Below are 13,390 nucleotides of genomic sequence, written 5' to 3'. Positions count from 1 at the left end.
CTGTTAAATGTAATTTTACACCACACCGACACCTCACAGGTATTTCTGAACATGTATTCAGACCACCTATCACCAGAACATAACATGTTTGCACTGGGTGGTGTGAACGAGGAGACGGGGGGACTGTTCTTGTTCATTATTAGTTCTACATGCACAACAACACACCGAGCCGGATCTCTGGATAGATTTTGTTTTTTTAGAGGAATACCCTGATCGCACAGAAAACTCCCACAGTTCGACGCAGTGCCCCTGCCTTCTAGTTTCGCAGCATGACTAAGCACACCTTCGTCTCCTCTCACCGGCGCCGTAATGTTTTGTCAGCCGGGTGAACAGACCTCTGAGGGTGAAGAGAGGAAGTGTACCAGCTTCTTTCCTTTTACGAGATTCTTTGATGGAGATTCCAAAAAGACTTTTTCAGTTACAATAAGGAAATCAAGCAACAAGCAAACACTGCTTCTGCTATGAAACTTCATTTAAATTGTCATTGTCACCTTACAGCACCATGTCAATTATTGTCCACTAATTAAAAGCCTCGTTCTGAGATAAAAGCTATCATACTGCACCTGACAGGAGTGCATTACAGCACAGGTCTTGGTCTTTTATATATACAGTATATGAAAGGCAGCTTTAACCTACCCCCAGTCTAAGCTTAAAACATCCACGTTTGTTGGAGTCTGAGATGATGTCTGTATGACAGATTAAAGCTCTCCAGCTGCTGCGGTAAGGAGAGCAAATTACAGGTTGCCTGAGTGTTGTGCTTCTGCACAGAGGAAGTTGTCAAAAACAAAGAAGATTTCGTTTCCCTTAGAGTTCTTCACTGGTAGTGAGGTTCACATCTTTAATCCCACTCTGTGCCTATTGTTCTTTTTATTTTTAATATTTTGTTTGAACTTTGGCCTTTTCTTTCCATAACATGTTACATGACTACCAACATGAGGCTGTCAGTTCCACCCACAGACACTATAAAACATGGACGTAGTGTCCGTGACGTCATCCACAGGTGGCTCTGGCCACCGCCAGAGACGTGGATCATGGGTGGAGGACCTGGGACGGGGAAATTAGCTACAGAGACCAAAACTGTTTTTTGTACCAGGCTGTCAACATGTTTATTTCTGCTCTCTAACATGGGGACTCATGGAGACTGACTCACTTCTGGAGCCAGCCTCAAGTGGACGTTTGAGGAATTACAATTGTCGCTCCCTGGTTCCTCCGCCTGTGCTATTTTTTATTTGTTCATGAGAAAATTAATACTTGTGTTTAAAACTAAAGCTTACGTCTTCAGGCTGTCCCAGCAATAAAAACACTAAAGGTTGAAGTGATCGGATGAACAGTGAACTGTTTTTATTTATCTCTTAACCGTGACCACATTTGTAACCAAACATCCCCAAGTAGTGAACGTCACCTGACCTTAATGAAACTATCTTTCATTAACTTTAATCACCTTGTTTTTATAGCAGAGCTGTGTCCGCTCAGAAAACTTTATTTTGTAAGGACAGACGACCTGCTGACAGATCATGGAGGACTTGTTGTTGCTGCCTTTTCAAACCGTTACTCTTTCAAAACTGACTCATCGGCGGCGAGCATATTCATATATTGTGGCAGAAAACTGAATTAACAGACTGCAGAGACTTGGCAAAGGCGCGTAACATTCAGCAGGAACAAACAGAACAAAAGAACACGTTAGGAAATAATTAGTGCTTCAGAGTTTAATGAACTGAGACTGTAATTAAAGTATAATCCCATTCAGTGTGGTTCGTGCTCCACACTACCAGAAGAATAATACACAATTTAAACATATTGTCCAGAATTCTTGAAAAAAAAAACCTTTTTGGTAGAAAACGCACCATCTTGGCGAGCTTCTGTTGATGACAGCATGCAATTATATCCCCGCTCCAAATAAAACAAAGTAGAAAACACAGTTGGCATGGTAATACCATACCCACAGATCTGCCTCTTCAGTATCACACATTCATATGTCAGGAGTTCACATGGCGCCAAAAATAGCACGAGGTCTTAGCCTAGCATTCGGTTTCTGTCTGCCGCGGAATAATGATTTCTGTATTCATCTCTGTGTTATTAGTTGTGCTGTTGCCATGGATAATACGTCTCCCATCGCCTTTGCTTCCTCTCCAGAGACTGTATGTTCAGTTTGACCTGAATGACTCCACCCATAATTCCCTCAGCAGGCTCATCTTAGCACTTAAATAATTGCTGTTAAAGCACACGGGGCTGATATACGGGCTGAGATTTCAGATATGCATCTGCTGTTCATGCCAATTGTTCATTTTTTTCATTTGAGCTGCATTGTGAGGAAATGTTGTTGGGCTCTGTCAGGGATAATGACGGTGATCTGCAAGTTTTTTGGATTTGGGACAGCTGGCGACAAACTGTTACATATTGTAATCCATCCTCGGCTCGGGCCGCTTTAAATGCAAAAACATCAACGCTCTGGGACAATGGGCCATTTTCCACACTTACAGGAAAAGCACAGGTGGAGCATTAACAATGTTCCTCTGTGGTGAGTGACAAACCCTGCAAGTGGCTCATCTCAGTGAAAAACAGCCATCGTTACTATCGCTAATTAATTCAGTGGTCAAATATTCTTACAGATACAATCATAGTGGAATCCATCCCCATGAGTTCCTATAATTTGTTCAGCCATTTGTGCTTTTCCTGCTTTGATATCAATCTTATCAGTTAACGATGAGGAAGTTTGATTGGTAAGTCAGTCTGTAAATGAAATCGACTGTTCCTCGGGTGTGAACTGTCACCGTTATCACCGCTTCATGATGAAAAACTGGAAACTAAACAACATTAATGAAGTGTACGAGCATGCACGCACAATTAAAGGGATTAATTACTGTTATTAATTACAGTTCTGCCTTGACATGTTGAAACGTCTGACATGAGAGAGGAACGTTAGTGTGCTCACTTCAACAGAATGTCCATTTGACATGCTCCTCTTACGTGTAACGATGATAAAGTATTAACAGAGTAAGCTGATGGTTTATAAGGCCACGACAAACTCTTCACTCTTCATATTTATGCACACTGACCATGTAAAAACCTCAAACCTTAAGACTCAAATGAACTGAAGAGAAGATTTTCCCCCTCACTGTCACAGGATAAACTGTACATACATATATACAGTACTATCATCATATCATGTTCAGCTGTTATACAGTGTGGGATGCTGCCTCTCACTTCCCATTTTATTTTCTTCCTCACAAAACTATCCAGCAGTTAGTGAAGCCAATGTGGAAGTGCCAAAAACTGCAACGTCCACTTGAGGCTGGCTCCAGAAGTGAGTCCGTCTCCGTAAGCCCCCATGTTTAAAATGTCACAACTTCACAGCAGAAACAAACATGTTTACAGCCTGGCTTCATTCGACGTCTTCACTCGTTCTGGGTTCAGCCGAGAGGCGGCAGAGGGAGGACTACAAAGATGGCGCCACCACAACGAGTTTCCCAATGTTTTCAGATACGGTGTCCAGCATGGTCAAGGCAGCTTGCCATTGGTCAATGTTGCAAAAGAGTCAAAGTTTAGTTCAGTTGTTTTTTTCTAACAGAGTTCAGTAAAAGAAAAACATGGCAAAGGAAAAACACTGGTGGTGAAGTGGAACATCATTATCCTGCATCAGCATAACATGCAGCGACTGCTCGGGGCGATCGCAGTATAACTGCGCTCTCTGACACCACGGATACATTCACTCATTTTCTTTGTGTAAGCTAACCAATGACTTTCCATTGTTGCTGGTTTTACTTGTTTTTCTTTCGCTGTGCCTCCTGCTGTCAGCCTGAATGACTCCAACAGTAATTTAATGTTCTCTATAAACTAAACTATGCTGTAGGTTTGGTGCATTAAGCGTCACAACAACAGCAATAACTTCTGAGTCCTACATTATAATGATAATATATGCAATGTAAATGTATTCTATATGTAAACAATTAAATATTAATAATGTAAGTTAGGGAGCCTCACATTGCCAGAGCTGCCTCTGGGCTGTTTTCAGTCACTATTCCTTTGGGTAAAAAAAAAAGCTTTCTTCAGAAGAAACTGCTTTATGCAAGAATGTGAGGATTCCAACTGTGCAGCCAGCTTTTAATGCTCTCGTCATCCTGACGATGAGCAGCCGCTGACCTTTGGCTTCGTGGGGAGCGGCAGGATTCATCCCCTGTGGAAATGCTGTCATCCGATGGCTGGGGGAGTTGTGAAAATGAGAAACACGTACTGCAAATCCTCTCGGAAATGACATGATAGGTCAAGTCTGTCGCCGGAGGTCAGTGACCAGAATGGTAGAGAGAGAGTTCCTTCATAGATCCAGCTGCTTAGAGACACATCCAGGAAACCGCGGCACAGAGTGCACTTGACATTCTCGGCCTCTATCAGCGGTGAGCAGCGAGCTGAGCTCATGAGTGACATGGGTTGATTTTGAATTATCAGACTTTATTTTCATGTAATCATGCAAATATTACTCTTCATTTGCATGATCTGTGGAGAGCCGGCCGTATTTGTGAGCCGTGGTTACCAGGAGCCAGAGCCCTGCCGACCTTCACTCCAACCATCTAATCACAGAGCATTTTACACACAGGATGGAAGGTGGATATAATTATCGAAGAAGATTTAATAAAACGCTGTGTACTGATTCCTGAAGATCAGAGTAGAAGACCATGGGGTTAAAGGAACTTCATTAATTCAGGCTCTGGAGATTTACAGGAAACAGGATTTGATTATTAAAGTGCTCACAGGAAATGCATTTTCTCAATGTGATTGTCAGCGACTGCAAAAATGCATCTAACAAAACAAGACAGTGGTCATTTCCTCCTATTTTTTCAGTATTAGCAGCCGCTGTGAGCTGTTAGTAGATGAAGAGCTGCAGGCGACAGGCGGCACACCTCCAACTTCTCAGTCAGGTAACCGACTTCTTTCCCCGCGCCCTGCTGTTCGCAGGCTCATGCTGTGTGTAGGGAAAAAAAAAATCAGTTCACAGTTACTCACAGAACTGTTCCTGTGTCATGTTTGTGCGAGGCAAGGAGAGAAAAAGGCCCAAGTGCAGAGCTTGTGCAGTCTGAAAGTCATTTAATGGCACAGGGAGGTGCAGGCAGCCAAAGGAACAGGTGAGGTCCAGAAAAGATCCGACAACACAGGGCTGAATGAGCGACACGTGGTATGACAATAAAACCAAGGAACAGACACACTAACACCAACATGAAGCAGCTTTTATCAATGTTTTTAGGATAAAAATGTATCAATGTGACAATAGGAGTCGCTCGTTCCGATAAACCGACACAGAATTATCGTCCAAATCTGCAGCTTTTTTTTTGTTGTTTCCACAAATTGTTTCTGCTGCCCCCAAGTGGCCTAAGAAACCATTTAATTAAACAATATTACATCATTACTGACACAAAGTTTACTGCTCCAGGAAGTGGTCCGACCCTAACCCCCTCCCAGACGACTACTGACTTGCTAACTCAATCGTGTTGTGACTAAGATATCGGCTGAAGAAAATATAGCAGATTTAGTTCATACGTCCATGAACTTCACAAGCTGATGGAGGAAGTTCTCAGCTGAACACTTTTATTGTTCCACGACAACTGACGAACATCTGGGAGCTCCAGGGCAGCTGTTGAACCAGCTGTTGACCTTGTGGTGATATTATTTCATCAACAGCTGTTTTCAAGGTCAAGAATTAACTTTCCTGTTCTTAACTTCTGCCTTGCCATTTGTCACAAAGGCGACAGCGTCCAGAATAAACCTCGGCCAGCTGAACATTCTGTTTAATATCATTCTCATCAGCGAGTGCACGAGGCAGCACAGGCAAACACGAGGAATTAGCTTTGCAAAATTACCCATTTCTATTTTGAGCGTTCTCATCACCAAATATAACATACGAAGTTTAATTCGGTTTCTATGGATACCACATTGTTGCTATGTGACAGAGTTGAGGGATGAGTCGGAGAGAATGCACGCGGTATGTAAAGGCACGTGGCGCACGTACACTTTGTGTGTCCTGCTCTTGTTTAGAGAGGGAATCCATGTGTGTGACAACGACATGGATATTTGTGTTTGTAGGATTGGTCTTTTGCGTGCTTCTTTAAAATATGAAGTGATTTCAGCAACACGTTACAGTGAACACACACCTCCGATGACTTCTAATTATAGCGGGGTCAGCGGTGAGGATTAAGCATTCCCTTTCGAGTATAACCTGTTGCTTTGGCTTTGATTAACTGAATATCCAATTAGTCAGAGCTCATTGATTGAGCGGAGCTGCTTCCTGCTTTCCTTTTGTTTTCAACACGTGTAGCCTCTTTGTTTTTTTGTGATTAGGCTTCACAGAAACACACAAAACATGAATTATATTCTCCTTTCACACTCGCTCTTTCTCGTTCTTTCCTTCTGCTCTGTCTCTCTGTAGTCTCTGAGTCTCCTTCCAGTGTGTGAGAAGTCACCGTCTGCTGTCAGCGTTAAGGAGATGTCAGCTTATAACTCAGCGGGTTCTGTTGATCGCTGTGGCTTTGATTATAGCTGTGCAAAATAACAGCTCCTCTCTCGGCACAATCTGTGCAGGCCTTCCTCTGTCTGCCTTGCTGTGTGCCATTTAACAGAGTCCCTTTGTTTCTTTGATGCGTTTCTGTGATAATGGTTATCACCAGCCGTGTATTACTGTTATAACAATGTTCCTTCTTCAGCTTGTCTGGGTGGTAATTACACCCAAACATTTATTGACGAACAAAGTGTTTGAGTTTATGCTTTTTCCGTCGCTATTGTAACAAATCTGCAGTGTGGAAGCATGGGAATTAGTTGATTTTAATATATTATCATTGTCAACACCATTTCTGGAACTGTTGAGCACACAGTAACTCTGCATAATGATAAAATTCACAGTTGCCAAGTTAAAAACAAGACGAGAATGCCCTCAGATGCAAAATTTGTGACCATATATCATTATTCAGTCGTTAAATTATTCAAAATATGAACTCTAGACTACACGCCGTGCGTTAGTTTTGCAGCTCAGCGCTTCTGACTGTCATTAAAAACGTGCTATTTATTCATGTACAAGGTTACTCACACCATTTGGACTCAGATTCGTGCTATCAGACACAGCCTCTGCTAGATGTAAATTAGGTCTTGGACTCAATGTATAAGTGCGATGAAGGAACAGGAGGTCTATGGAGTCTGTTCTCAACTCGGCAGATGGATTTTCACTTCTTTCAGTCTTTTCTCAAAGACAATATGGACAATCGGAAGAAGTTAACATGGTTCACAATGAGAGAAACGTCAAAGTACGACAAAATAAATACTGATCGTTTATTCTGATTTGAATGCTGTGAAATTGTTCAGCTTATTCATTTGAATTATTAATTGAATTAAAGCTAAGCACAAAGAGCAGCAGATGCTGATGAACCGCAATATTGGACTCATTTCAACCTGATGATGGTGCTAGATGAAGACTCACCAACTTAACTCACCAAAGAAGTCATCATCAGGGGAACATGATTGGTTGTACCAAATTTGGCGATCCATGCCATAGGAGTCAAAACGTAAGATTCATCCTCAGGGGATCATGAATGTCTATGCAAACTTTGTGCAGTCTGGATCAGAATGTTGGACCGACCCAGCCTCTCTGTTCTGTTTTGATTTTCAGAAGGGCAGATACAATTGAATAGACCTACAACGAATCATGTGACATGCAAGCTGGAGCTGTGATTGGTCCGTTATCTAGCAGGAAAAACATTCTTGTACTTCAGCTAATGACTAAAATGTGTTTTCCCACCACAACATTTGAGGTGGAAAATCGGCAATGCAGTAAAGTAATCCTAATTTATAGTTTGATAGTTTGGTCAGAGATTACGTGTGACTTTTCGGCTGCGATCGGCCCGACCGGATTCAGAGCTGGTGGACTTGTTTGAATGAAAGGTGGCCGGATGTGTCTGCCACAGCAAATGAGCTTGGCAGATTGGTCTGGTTCCCAGAAACAAGAAAGTCACAAACTGTCGACAATCAACGGCAACTTTTCTCTTTAAATATACCTGTGTATGTGTGACGATGACGTGAGGCAGAGAGATAAGCTCTGATGTTTCTTTCATTCTCCTCTGAGGCCATGAAGACAGAAGCTCCATGTGATTTGACTTTCAGGCAGCACTTCATGCTGGACAACCAAAACACTCTCGCTATGAGAGCAATTAGATGATAACACAAGATGCTTTAAACCACCATCAGTATGACACTGCTGCTGTGATGTCTAGCAACAAAATATAGAGTTGTAAACAAACAAGTATTAGTGCAGTGGCTACCCAGATATCAAAGTATGACTGAAATACTGTCAGGCAGAAGTTTTGAAACTAACTTCTAATTTAACTAACTCATTTACTGTGTTATCCAAGCAGCTGATAGGAATGTCATGATAGTCCAATAGCTGTCACTCAGATCCACAACATGTCAACCTCATGGTGGCACTAGAAAAGTCCAGGGGATAACCAGAGTCATTGTTGTCACAGTTTAGGTCAACAAGTGGATCCAGATGCAGACGTGAAGGTTCAGTAAACAATAAAAGTAACTTAAAATGACTCAGCAAAGATCCACAAAATAAAAGAAAGGCAGCTGAGAAGTCCAGGAGAAACAAAAACAAAATTCATAAACCCAAGAAAAAGAAAAAGTGACAACACAGAACTGAAAAACCAACACAGGACCGAAGAACCAACACAGGACCGAAGAACCGACACAGGACCAAAGAACCAACACAGAACTGAAAAACCAACACAGGACTGAAGAACCAACACAGGACTGAAGAGCCGACACAGGACCGAAGAACCAACACAGAACTGAAAGCCAACACAGGACTGAAGAACCAACACAGGACTGAAGAACCAACACAGGACTGAAGAACCAACACAGGACTGAAGAACCAACACAGGACCGAAGAGCCGACACAGGACCGAAGAGCCGACACAGGACTGAAGAACCAACACAGGACCGAAGAGCCAACACATGACTGAAGAACCAACACAGGACCGAAGAGCCGACACAGGACTGAAGAGCCAACACAGGACCGAAGAGCCAACACAGGCCTGAAGGGCCAACACAGAACTGAAGAGCCAACACAGGACCGAAAAACCAACACAGGCCTGAAGGGCCAACACAGAACTGAAGGGCCAACACAGGACTGAAGGGCCAACACAGGACCGAAGAACCAACACAGGACTGAAGGGCCAACACAGAACTGAAGAGCCAACACAGGACTTAAGAGCCAACACAGGACTGAAGAGCCAACACAGGGCTGAAGGGCCAACACGGGACTGAAGAGCCAACACGGGACCGAAGAACCAACACGGGACCGAAGAGCCAACACGGGACCGAAGAACTAGCACGGGACCGAAGAACTAACACGGGGCTGAAGAGCCAACACAGGACCGAAGAGCCAACACAGAACTGAAAAGCCAACACAGGACTGAGGACTAAATAATCAGGCTAGATCAGGCCATGGACATTGCAAATAAAGTAACAAAAGACACCCCAAAACAGGAAATGCTAGACAAGAAACACAAAACTGTGACACATTTTTATACATCGTCTGAACATAATGTGTGCCAGTCCATTGAGAAGATGTTGAGATATTTCAGTGGATAAATGAAAACCTTGTATAAAATGTCATGAAGGCTTTGTCCCTACAATAGTTTGAGATATTTGAAGTGTTGGACTGACTGAAGAACCAGTATGCGTCACCTCCATCACAGAACAAGAAGAGATGCTAATGCGTTGAAACCAGAAGAGCCTGTATGTTGTGTGTGAATGGTGAGACCACGATACGGCACCAGGTTCATGAAACTAGCCGACTACCTCGCCTGCGCCCACGCACCAACACACACTCAACCTTTGATTAAAGGCAGCAGGTTCACACCCAGCGGTGCTCGCTGTAAGTCATTGTGGGAAACAGGAAATTACAGAACAAAGTGAAGTAGCAATATGAGACATATATTTCGGGAAACTATAAAAGGGGAAAGAGAAAAACTAAATGACTTCCACAGAATAACTTCAGGGGGTTGTTTCTTTATGATATCTGGGTGTGTTATTATTACTATAATAAAACACTGCAGTGCCCGAACTGGAAAATCTGGCAGTGTAGCAGCTTTGCAAATTCTAATATTCATCATTTATTTCTCTTTAAAAAGGAAGATGAATATCCTCCCCCAATTACTCCCCTGTCAGTAGTGGACTGCAGCGAGAAGGAAGCATTATGTAACAGCGGGAACTCTGACTTCTGTGGAGGGAAGTAAAGAAACGAAGTATAGAGCGGCGTGTTGCGTGTGTTGTTGCTGGTGTTGTTGGTGGGCGGCAGCTGTATTTACCACCGGAGCCTGTTGTTTCCTCTGACTTAATGAGCATCGGGGGCCACTTCAAAGCTGATGTCACCGCTCACCTCCGAGCCAGAGTGGCTTTTCAGCAGCTGGTTAGAATAGATAATGACGAACCATTCGAACAGTTTGTGCGGCTGACTGCTTTTGTTTTGTCACAACTGAATACATGTAAGAACTGCAGCTGATGGGAGTTAGTTTATATAGTAGACCATGTATTACTGCAGTTTTCATTCACAGTATTATGACTGTATTTTAATTAGTGTTTCTGTCCGGTGTGTGTAGGATGATGATGTGGCATACCTCCAGGTAAATAACAGGCATTGGCTTCATATATTATAATTAATAAGTTACAATCAATGACACTATAAAGAAAAACATATGTGTGACTTCACCCACAGGTTTCCAAAGTGCCGTCTTGAAGATGTCCTGCCTCTTTTCCCGCCCAGCTAATCTTAAAAATCGACAAATGAGCCATCTGTAACGGCACCCATCTGTCAATCAAAGTGCTCACACTCTTAATCCTGCATAACTTTAAGCCTTAATATAATGTGAACAGGTGAGTTGTATATAAATTCACCCTCAGTACAGTTGTCATGAACGGGGAAATTAGCTACAGAGACCAAAACTGTTTTTTGTACCAGGCTGTAAACATGTTTATTTCTGCTGTCTAACATGGGGACTTATGGAGACTGACTCACTTCTGGAGCCAGCCTCAAGTGGACGTTTGAGGAACTGCAGTTTTTGGCACTTCCTGCGCATTGGCTTCATTTCTGAGCCGTGCTTGGTCAGAACAAACTTATCAGGATTTACATTAGCACAAACGTCATTTGATATGTGGCGGGCTGAAAAACGAGGAGAGGAACCAAGTGCCGACATGAGGGTAAACAGAAAGTTAACCTGAATAACTTAACATGAATGGAAAACACAAAAATAACAAAAGGCGGCTGATGAGTTCAGGTAAAAACAAACTAAATCCAACAATCTAAGACAAAAATCTGGGAGGAGAAACACACGAAGAAGCACAAAGAACTGGGAAACTTACCCGACAACTGAAAACCAAAGAACGCAGAGACTAAATACACCTGTTGACAACAAGACACAGGTGAAACTAATCAGGCAATCAAAATTGCAAAGGCAGGAAGTGACATAAGACACAGAGAGGGGAGAATTACAAAATAAAACAGGAAACAAGAAACTCAACATTTTCACATTATTTGTTATTTATGTAAAGAAAACAGTCTTGCATAGTCTTATGGTGCACAAACTGTTACCTCTTCTTTTCTCGCCGTCAGCGAGTGTGACAGAATGTGCTTCAGTGCTCGGTGCTTCACTTATTGATCTGGACCTCAGAGCTGCATTACTCTGCTGTGCTGAATGAGAAATGTGTCCAGTTAAAGTGGTTTGTCTCTCACGGACGTGATTAAAAACCATCTGCGCTGCGTTTCCTGTGTGCTCCCCATCACAAGAGCTTTGCCTTAGAGGCTTTTTTAAAAATGTGAACCCACGAGACACCAACACATCCCTGTCCTCGATGTGGCCTGATGCTCTGAGGTTAAAGTCATGATATCATCCTCAGACAAGTGCTTTTTATTTTTCACTGTGCACCAGCTGAAGCTCCACAATCTTTGTCAAAGCTCTATACAATTTTCATGCTTCCTCCTGATCCAAAAGCAACTGCATCTGCTAAAGCAATAAAAAAAAAATCAGGCTTTTTTTTATTTCAATTTGAAACATTCAGACGTTCATTAGCACTCACAGAAATATGCCGAAAATGTCTTCAGAACAGACAAATGAAGCGTGCAGCTGCTCTGACAAGAGAAGCTTCTGTGAGCTTCATTAGATTTCATTTGCAATTCTGAAGTGACTGGATTTGCCAGCTCAGTGGTAAAAATACACAGCGCTGAAGTATTCCCATCACTCCACAGAGGGAGCACTTCTTGGTTATTGTCTGGTGGTTGCTGCTTCTTCACATGTCGGTGTCTCCCTCTGCAGGCCGTCAGCAGAGCTCAGCCACGCTCACTGTTCAGTTTCCCTCTTGCTACACTAGCTGTCACTGTGATACAGGCTATGAACATGCAGTGTGATTGTATACAGCGTTTCCATGGCTGCCCTTTTAATCACTCACATCATCAGACTGTACTTTCCCCCTCTGAGCATGGGTCAAAATGAGATTATTTGAAAAAGTTTCATATTTTCTTAATTTAAAAGAAGACAGCACATAAACAATAACATCATTCATCTCCAGGGCTGACATATTTAATCGCTGAGTTTATTTGTATAATGTTTTGATGCAAATTTCCTCCATCTGCCTTCCTCCACCTAATAAGTTCAGTGACTTTGGCATGTGCGCACCTGAAGCCCGGGAAACTGACTCATGTCTCTGAGCAAATGATGTGGACTTTTCAGAAGTGTCTGCAAATGGACAATGTCATCTTTCTTCCACACAAACAGCCCATTATACCGGTGCTCTGCGGCCGACCCTGTCACTTTTTAATAGACTAACACCATATCAAGACACCTGGAGTGGTGGAAGAAAAAGGCTGGCATTACAAGGAGCAGTGGAGATGATTATTAAAGACTCGTGTGCAGGATGACAGACGACAGTTGTGGCCTGTCAAAGCCCGATGCCCCCTCGGGGGTCAGGAGGATGAGCTCAGTCTTTTTCTTGCGAGCTGAATGAAATGCCAGGATCATCATGTAGTCCATTCTTGTTCGATTTCACGCAGTTCAAAATCTGCACGCGGTCCGAACTCATTACACCATCCAGCAGCGCTTAAAGGGCGCGTGAGTCATCGTGGCATATCTGTATGAGTGGGCTGTGTGAGACGTCTCATGCATGAGGAGCCCACGTGCTGCTTTTTCACCCCTCGGTGATGTCATAACCAGAGACTTCCTGAACACAAGGTTCATTCACAGACAGAGCCCTCCTCCTCCTCCTCCTCCTCCTCCTCCCCGACATGGGGACCAAGCACCAAACAAGCCGTCTCCATAGCAACTGCAGCCTCCGGGGCATGAGAGTCCCCCCCCCCCTTTTT

General features: G+C 43.1%; 1 protein-coding gene across 1 annotated transcript in view; it reads right to left on the bottom strand.

Annotated features, from left to right (window-relative positions):
• kcng1 (potassium voltage-gated channel, subfamily G, member 1) overlaps window positions 1-11,431 on the bottom strand; it is a 28,414-nt gene extending 16,983 nt beyond the window's left edge. Inside the window, exon 1 of the mRNA XM_027288313.1 lies at window positions 11,398-11,431. The gene's annotated coding sequence lies outside the window, so the exon portion shown is untranslated. The remainder of the gene's footprint in view (window positions 1-11,397) is intronic.
• Between the last annotated feature and the right edge of the window lie 1,959 nt (window positions 11,432-13,390).

This window comes from Larimichthys crocea, chromosome XV (assembly GCF_000972845.2).
Source record: "Larimichthys crocea isolate SSNF chromosome XV, L_crocea_2.0, whole genome shotgun sequence".
NCBI classification, from domain to species: Eukaryota; Metazoa; Chordata; class Actinopteri; family Sciaenidae; genus Larimichthys; species Larimichthys crocea.
This window is presented reverse-complemented; position numbering and strand designations above follow the sequence as displayed.